Raw genomic sequence first — 9,199 nt, 5'->3', positions numbered from 1 at the left:
ATAGAATGTTTAGCAGTTGTTTATCTTTATGATCATGTGGCTGACTGGGAACTGCAGCTCACTGCCCCTGCCCAGCACCAGGAGAGAGTATCATGCCACATATCACTAGCCTGGGGAAAGACCAAAATTCAACATTCAAAACTCAACATACAGTTTTTACTGAATGAGTATTGCTTTCACATTTTGCAGTAAATGGTGTCAAACTATTTTAAATCATGGACCCTCCATAATTCTGATCTTCCAAGGTTTATGCAAATTTGTTTTGAAATAAATGTGAGATTTTTCTTCGCAGAATCCTTGTAACATGCAGGAATAATTAATTATTATTTAACAATTAATTATTAATAATTGTTAATCCCACAGACTTTTGGCTTGCTACAATGAATGCAGTTTTGACTCAAGCTGGGAAATATGTTCCATAGATACATAGAGACTGTTCCATAACCTATACCCACACCCCCAACACACAAGCCAAATTGTACCATTTTTCTAACTAGCATTTTGATTGTAGGATTAAAAAAATCTCGTTTCAAGTTTAAAGATAGCAAAATTAATCCTTGAAAGATAACTTGTCATAAACTCCATTAAAGGATTATTCTGAAATTTCTCTTATTAAATGTCTCTATGTGTTTTTAAAATTGAAGACTGATTACTTAGTGTACCCTTTACAGAAGAAGATCATCATGTTAAAATTCATCAAGCATGTTAATATGGAATCTACTGTTATCTGTGCCTGGCTTCACTTAATCTGCCCCCAATAACTAAAAACAATCTAAAAAAGCAGTGGATCGCTAATATTATTAAGGATTAAAACCATGAACTAATAATAGGCTACATGTTAATTAATTGATTTTAAGTTTAAAAAAAAGATTAAAACCATAAAATAAATATCTTTTCCTTTCCCTGCTGAACTATAAACCTACCCCAGATTATCTCTTAATTTGTTAACCTAGCCTAGAGACTTTCTATTCAAAATGCTACCTATAAATAATATATAATATATAAATAACAATAAATAAATGACTTCATTCATAAACACTGTTATCCTACCCTTCACTATACTCAGACATATTTATGTATAACCCAAATTGATGGACTTTTTAATGAGCAATGCCAGTTATAAATATCAGTTATTTTACTTCCAATACATGGAACTTCATGATGAACTCATATTCAACATAGTACTACCTACATAGTTTCCTTTTCTATTTCACTATTAGCACTTTCCAATTTCTTTCTGTTTCTTAAGTAATTTTGCAAGTACAGTTGACCCTCGAACAACACTAGTTTGAACTACGTCAGTCCACTTACACACAGATTGTTTTTGATAAAGAACTGTACTATAAATGTATTTTCTCTTCCTTATGATTTTCTTCTGGCATACTTTGTTATAAGAACACAATATATAATACAAGTAACATACAAAATGTGTGTTCATTGACTGTTTATGTTATCAATAAGGCTTCAGGTCAATAGTGGCTATTAGAAAAGTTTTGAGGAAGTCAAAAGTTATACATAGATTTTCAATTGTGCAGGATGGGGTGGGGGGGGTCAGTGCCCCTAACCACTATGTTGTTCACGGGTCAACTGTATTATATGTTGCATTTTGTTTACTATAATACTTTAATGTAAGAACATAGTAATAAAATGATCAATGTAACTATTTCTTGTGTGTTTGAATCTCTATCTATCTATTGTACTCTGAAATGTCTTGATTATTTTTTACAGGGTTACTTAGTTTCCTAGGTCTGCAAAATTCTCAAGGTTCTTAGCAATGGGTGTACCTCAGGATCACCAAAGGGAGGTGGTTCTAATGGCTAATAACTGCCCTTTACACCGAGATTTCAATTAGATGGAAGTGCAAGTTTTTCTAGGCATGCACATTTTGAAAAAAAAAAGAGAAAGAGAAGGAAAGAGAATCCAGCTAATGTTAAAGTGAAAATCAGTTAAGAACCACTAGTCCAAATTAGAAACCAAATTAAAACTTTTGCACGTGCCCCTCTTCATCATCAGGAATATCCAGTTTTACCCCAAAATCAGGATAGTCTTTTTCTATAGATAGGAATTAGACAGTGACTATCCATATTAGCTCAATGATTTCCATTTTGATCCTTTGTGACTGAATTCCATATTAAGACTTTAGCCTCTCAAGACTGGATTTTTTTTTTTTTTTTTGCCCTGAACCACAACTTCTCAGACAAACAAGACCCTGTATCCATCATGGACTGCTGGCCTCATTCACTACACTTACATCCTGCTTGGATTTTCACTGACTACTATTTTTCTCCCACTGTGATGGTCATCGTGGTTTTTAGATTTAGTTTAAACTTCAGTTAATTACCTTGCATGCAAACATTCTCATTTGGTACCATTATTTTCCTTATTTTAATAATCTATTTTCAATTTATCAAACTTAGTTCTGGCCTTTCTCTCAAAGAAGGACAATTAGCCTATACCTCTCAAACAACAGACTCTTCTAAACTCCTGCTTGCACCTTTTGTCACTTAGATCGACATTATAATCTAGCCAGTAAACCCATCTTTAAAAGAGATAAGAAGGGACATTCCAAGGACAGCATGCAAAGGGGCACATTTAAACATAGACTGACTTTAAGAAGTATGACAAAGCTAATTATTCAATGTATCACTTTTAAAGATGGTTTTTTATTTCCAAGACAGGGAAGAATATTCCGTAATAGTTCAATCAATGATAGTTGATAGATTAATTCATCAATCCCCAACTGATTTCAATTTGTTTCTCTTTGAATTTGCCATCACCTCTTCATTATTTGTGAATAACCTGGGATATTTTACTATTTTTTGTTCCTCCATTTATCATCTATTCTATTGGGATAATAGTAAACACCATGAAGGCATTTTGTGAGGGTCAATTGTAGTTCCCGTAATATTATATTCTATGAAACCACAGCACTTCCCCAAACCTCCAGCGACTCATGAGGGGTTTCTACATTCTTCCAAATAAAAATGAAAGCAAACTCCACAACTATCATGTACTATCATTTAATAAAATGAAACCATTTTAACACCAAAAAAAATACAAAGTCAGAATAAAAATAGAATCTTAAAAACTGAAAACATATATCACTTTTAAAAAACTCTCTAATTGGGGCACCTGAGTGGCTCAGTCGTTAAGCGTCTGCCTTCGGCTCAGGTCATGATCCCAGGGTCCTGGGATCGAGCCCCGCATCGGGCTCCCCTGTCAGTGGGAAGCCTGCTTCTCCCTCTCCCACTCCCCTTGCTTGTGTTCCCTCTCTCACTGTCTCTCTCTCTGCCAAATAAATAAATAATAAATAAATAAATAAATAAAAACCCTCTAATTTACATGTTTTTCTCATTTTACTTTGGACTTCTGAATATTTTCTCATGAACTGAGCAGTGTGCATGCAGCACAATATCAGCCATAGACAGGTGTTCAAGGCCGATTAGTTATCCATTCTAATGGGGCAATTAGCTAGAAAATTTCAAGAAAAAAATTTTACTTTGTTAAAGATTAAATGTTTTTCCTCACTCTTTAGACAAGTACAGATATAAGCACTTATTTCTATTCTTATTACATTTCCTATATCACATGATGAGACTCAAAGGTGAGTTCTTTGTTAATACAGTCTCCTCAGATAATTTTTATTTGAGCAAAAGCAATTTATTTTTGAATCTCTCTCATATATGTCATAAGGAAAAATGATGAGGGTGGAAATAATGACATCCATGAGATTTCTATAGGACATTGAAATTTGGTGATTATTATACCTGAATAAAAATATTAAATATAAAAACTATACAATAATATTGGCTACAATTTTTAAAATCTCTTTGAATATAATGCATAGAATTCTTGGGGTGCTTGGGTGACTCAGTTGGTTGAGTCTTGGAGTCTTGGTTTCGTCTAGGTCATGATCTCCCAGTTGTGGGTTCGAGCCCTGTGTCAGGCTCTGCACTGGGAACAGAGTCTGCTTCAGATTATCTCTCCCACTGTCTCTCTCAAATAAATAAATAAATAAAATCTTTTTTAAAAAAAGAAAAGAAGAAAATGCATAAAATTCTGCTAAATTGTTTAAACAGAAACATAAAAATCAACTCAAAATAAATTTAAGATTTCACCATAAGACCTGAAACTAAAGTGCCTAGAAGAAAACCAAGGGGGGATTACTCCTTGACATTGGTCTTGGCAATGATTTTTTTGGAATTGACATCAAAAGCACAGGAAACAAAAGCAAAAATAAGCAAGTGGGACCACATTAAACTAAAAATTTTCTGCACAGCATGGAAATAATCAACAGAATGAATAAACCTATGGAATTGCAGAAAATATTTGAAAACTATCCATCTGGAAAGGTATTAGTATTCACAATATATAGGAACTCAGACAACTCAATAGTAAAAAAAAAAAAAGAAAAAAGAAAACAAACAAAACAAAACAAAACAAAAAGAAAGAAAAGAAAGAAACTCAATTTAAAAATGGATCAGGACCAAGTTCCTGAATAGAGATTTTTTTCAAAGAAGACATACAAATGGTCATCAGATAGATGAAAAGATGATAAACATCACTAATTATTAGGAAAATGCAAATCAAAACCACAGTAAGATATCACCTCACACCTGTCATGAGGGCTATTATCAAAAAATTAAAATTTAACAATGTTGGTAAGGATGTGGAGGAAAGGAAATCCTTGTACACTGTTGGTGAAAAAGTAAATTGGTAAAGTCATTATGAAAAACATTAAAAAATTCCTCAAATTTTAAAAATGTAATTAACATAGTAATCCCACTTCTGGGTATATATCCAAAGAAAATAAAAATCAATATCTCAAAGAGATATTTGCACTCTCATGTTTATTGGAGTGTTATTCATAATAGCCAAGACATGGAAACAATGTGCCTATTAATGGATAAATGGTTAAAGAAAAATATGATGTGATATACATATATTTGAAAATTGAAATATATATATATATTTCAAATATGTATATATATGTTTCAACCTTAAAAGAGAAGGAAATTCTGCCATTTGCAAAAATATGAATAACATTATGTTAAGTGTCAGAATAAAAGAGCATTAGTAAGAATCAGTGTCATCAGTCAGAAAAGCTCTCATAAGACTCTACAACCTAAAGTCACCTTTAAATTTCATCTCTTCTTTCTACTATTAATGAACACTTTTTAGATTCCAGAGTTCAAGAGGATTTAAAAATATTCCTCTGAATCTTGTTTATCTTGTTTATATAGCCACTTAATGATCTCTAAGGGGAATAATCCAGACACAGAAAGATAAATACTGCATGATCTCACTTATATTTGGAATCTAAAAAAAAAAAAAAATGTTGAGTTTATAGTAGAAGAGCAGAATGAATGGGGGTTACCGGAGGCTGCTAGGTGAGTTTAAATGCAGATATTGATCAAGAGTATACACTTTCAGTTATAAGACGAATAAATCTTGTAGACCTAATGTACAATGTGATGACTATAATTAACAGTAATGTACTGTATAGTTGAAATCTGATGAGAGTAGATCTCAACTGTTCTCAACACACACGAAAATAGATAACTATGTGAAGTAATGAAATCAATTAGTTTGATTGTGGTAATCTTTCACAATGTATACATATATCAAAACATTTTACACTGTAAATCAAAATATTTATTTTTGTCATAAATAAATAAATAAACTCCAATATTTTTATACAAAGAGAACTTTGGAGCTGGAGTAGTGTTATATGAGATTATTATGTCTTTTTAATAGAATAATAAATAAAATAAAATTATGGAATGTGCTCAAATTACAAGTTCTTATTGTGCATGCTTGATGTTTCAAAATCTGTGGGTCATTTGTTTGGTATCTGGCGTACCTTTTTCCATAGCAACTGTGTTTGAAACAGTAGGTCAAATTGCAAAAACTGATGCAACCACAAATGGGCATAAAGTATGATATGTTTTCATACTTTATATTTTTAACAGGATACTAAGAGAACATAATATAGTCAAAGCTATATAATATATAAGATAAAATATATAGAAATCATGGAATGACTAATAAGTGAGATGTGGCTGAATATATTAATACTGGAAAGAAGAGATAAGAGCATAAAGATGATTTTAGGTTTTGAAAACTTAACAAAAGTTTGATTCTTACAAATGCCCTTTTATTCTGATATAATTACTGTACAAGCACCTTATATTGCTACTCATTTGTGACTATGGATGTTTAGAAACTTGTAAATAAAACTTTAAAAAGGATAAAAAACAGAAATGTTTTCTTTTTTATTCCCCCCCAAAATATTTGAAAAGAAGAGAAAGGATGGGGAAGGAAGGAAAAAAAAAAGGTTAAAGCTTTGTTTAGGCAGATATCTATATAGGTTTCTAGAATTATAATAAACTGTGAAAATATGTAGAAAGTGTGGAAAGAAAAGCTGGGCTTGGTGTCTGGGTAATCATTGGTCTAGTAAATTCGAGTGCTAAATATGACCAGCTACTAATATATGGAAGACCAAATAGCTACCAATACATGCAGGATAATCAAAATTACTTTTTCTTGTGCCTTTAAATTATATGCAAGTCAATTTTTAATTCCTTAAGTTAAAATGATATCAAAATATTTTCTATACTACTCATAGAAATAAAAGAATTTTTTTGTTTTTTTATTAAAAGCACATGGGAACACGTTTCAGAAAAATCTTCACTTAGGCATTGATCTATTGTCATTTTTAATCAGGATTATAAAATATATTGAATTTCATTAGAATACAATCGGACTGCCTGGATTTAAATCTTTGCTGTGCTAATTATCAGAGTATTATGTAAGTTATTTACCCTCCTCATGGCTGATTCATTTTATTGGGTTTTTTAAATAAATAAAGTGGAAACTATAGTGGTATATGGTGTATAGGGTTTTGTGAGAATCAAATGAGTTACCAAGTAGAAATTGCTTAGAAAGAAAAAAATTGATTAGAAAACAACTTGGCACAGAGGAACAGTTCAGAAAGTGTTAGCGATTTTGTTATTATTATCAGTTTCATTGCTATATTTGATTTTATATTAATTTAGGAAAAAGTATACTTAGACAAATGGCATATTGAATTACTATGTAAAAATTTGCTTTCATGATACAAGTAACAGTATTACTTACCAACATTATTCATTAAACTTGCTAAAATGTATAAGCAAATAGTACCCATAACTACCCTAAGGTTAAAATTCCCATTGATCTCATAGCTATTGTTAGTTTTAACTCTTTTTTTATGATGCTTGCATATGTTACATAATGATAATGATATAGTCCTTAAACATTTGCAAAATATTTTTTGTAGAATACACAAACATTTATGATATTGTACTGTAACATAATTTTCACAGCTTTCCATTTTAAACATTGATGCTGTTCCATATAATTGATGACTTTAATTAGTTTTGTACTTTTTTGCTTCTTTTTTTTCAATTTATAAATTATACAGCTATGCACATCAATATCAACCTCTGCTTAAGTGGTCAGGTAGTTTAGGAAGTTCTGTCTGTAACATTTTTGTCTGAGACCCGATAACAAGAGTGATCCAGGCATGTAAATGTGGGAATAATCATTTGAGGCAGAAAAAAATTAGCCACATCAGAAGATTTACTTTGGGGCCAGACCCATATATCTGAGGATCCTTATGAATATCAGTAAATGGTCAGATGTCAGAGCATGATGGGATTTGTTTTTTTTTTTTAAAGATTTTATTTATTTATTTGAGAGACAGAGAGAATGAGAGAGAAAGCACATGAGATGGGGGGAGGGTCAGAGGGAGAAGCAGACTCCCTGCCGAGCAGGGAGCCCAATGCGGGACTCGATCCCAGGACTCCAGGATCATGACCTGAGCCGAAGGCAGTCGCTTAACCAACTGAGCCACCCAGGCGCCCCGCATGATGGGATTTGTAAGAAGTGATGAAAAGTTAGATTTTATGCTAAATGTACAGGAAGTCATAAAAGGTTTTAAAGAAGGTAGGGGGTGATCTAATTAATATTTTTAAAAGATTATTTTGGTATTGGTTTGAGAATAGATTGTATAAGAAAAGAGTTAAAAGTGCAAAGCCAATTATAAAGCAATTGTCAGAGTCTACATAAGAAATGGCTGTGATCTGGACTAAGATTGCAATTGCTGAAATGGAGAGAAGTGAGCTGACGTAGGTATGTTTTGGTGGTGTGACAATAAGACTCAAGGATGACTAGTAGAATTTTTGTTTAAGAAACCGAATGGTACCTTTTACTGAGAGGAGGAAGACCACAGAAGGATCAGGCCAAGATTCCTGTGCTAGTCACATTAACCTTGGAAGTTTGAAATGTCTCTTGGACATGCCTATTGATATCAGGGATAGAAATAAAGATTGACACACCATCATCAGGTAAAAGTTATTTAAAAACTGGAACTGGACAAGAACACACAAGCAGAGAGTAAAAATAAAGTTCTCTGGGACACTTTAATATTTAGAGGTCGATCAGAAGAAAAGAAGGATTCTGAGGAGGAATCAGTTAATTTGGAGGGAAACAGAGAGAAATACCACAGAAATCATGTGGGGAGAAAACTTCATGAGTAGCTAACTCTGTCATATATTGGTAAGAGGTAAATAAAGTAATAGCAAAGAAGTTAGTATTAGATTTGAAGATTACTAGTGATTTAACCTCCGTGAAATTGAGGGGCATAAAGGAAAGTTATAAATGCTTAAATCAAGCAGAAGGTAGCTCTGCATGCAGCAGATAATTTAAGACTTGAGAAGCAGACAGTTATAACTGAAAGTTCCTTTATCTGATTTCTCAAAATATTCACATTGGATTATAGTTGTAGTGGATGGTTCCATTTGTCAGTGTAAAAGGTGTCCTAGTTTGCATAACATAGGGATTGAAACACGACCATGTCTGGTAAATGTTGACTTGGGATTTGAAAAAGAAGATTTCCCAAAATTTGCTGGGCATTTTTCTGGGGGGGGGGGGTCTCTATTTTGGTTAGAAAGAAGAGTAAACTGAATTGTGGGTGTGTATAAAAGGAGAGGCAGATTAAGGCTGCCCACAATTAAAAAAATATTTTGTAAACAATCTGTTATGACAGTTTAATACCTCTAACTAGAGTTATGTGGTATAATAGAATTTTCATATTGAGAATTATTTTTTAATTCAAATTTGTTGAACCTTCAATATTCTATCTGTTATGGGATTA

Source organism: Eumetopias jubatus, unplaced genomic scaffold (genome assembly GCF_037043125.1).
Source record: "Eumetopias jubatus isolate StellerSeaLion01/CBP00866 unplaced genomic scaffold, mEumJub1_p1.0 scaffold_1, whole genome shotgun sequence".
Classification (NCBI taxonomy): Eukaryota; Metazoa; Chordata; class Mammalia; order Carnivora; family Otariidae; genus Eumetopias; species Eumetopias jubatus.
This window is presented reverse-complemented; position numbering follows the sequence as displayed.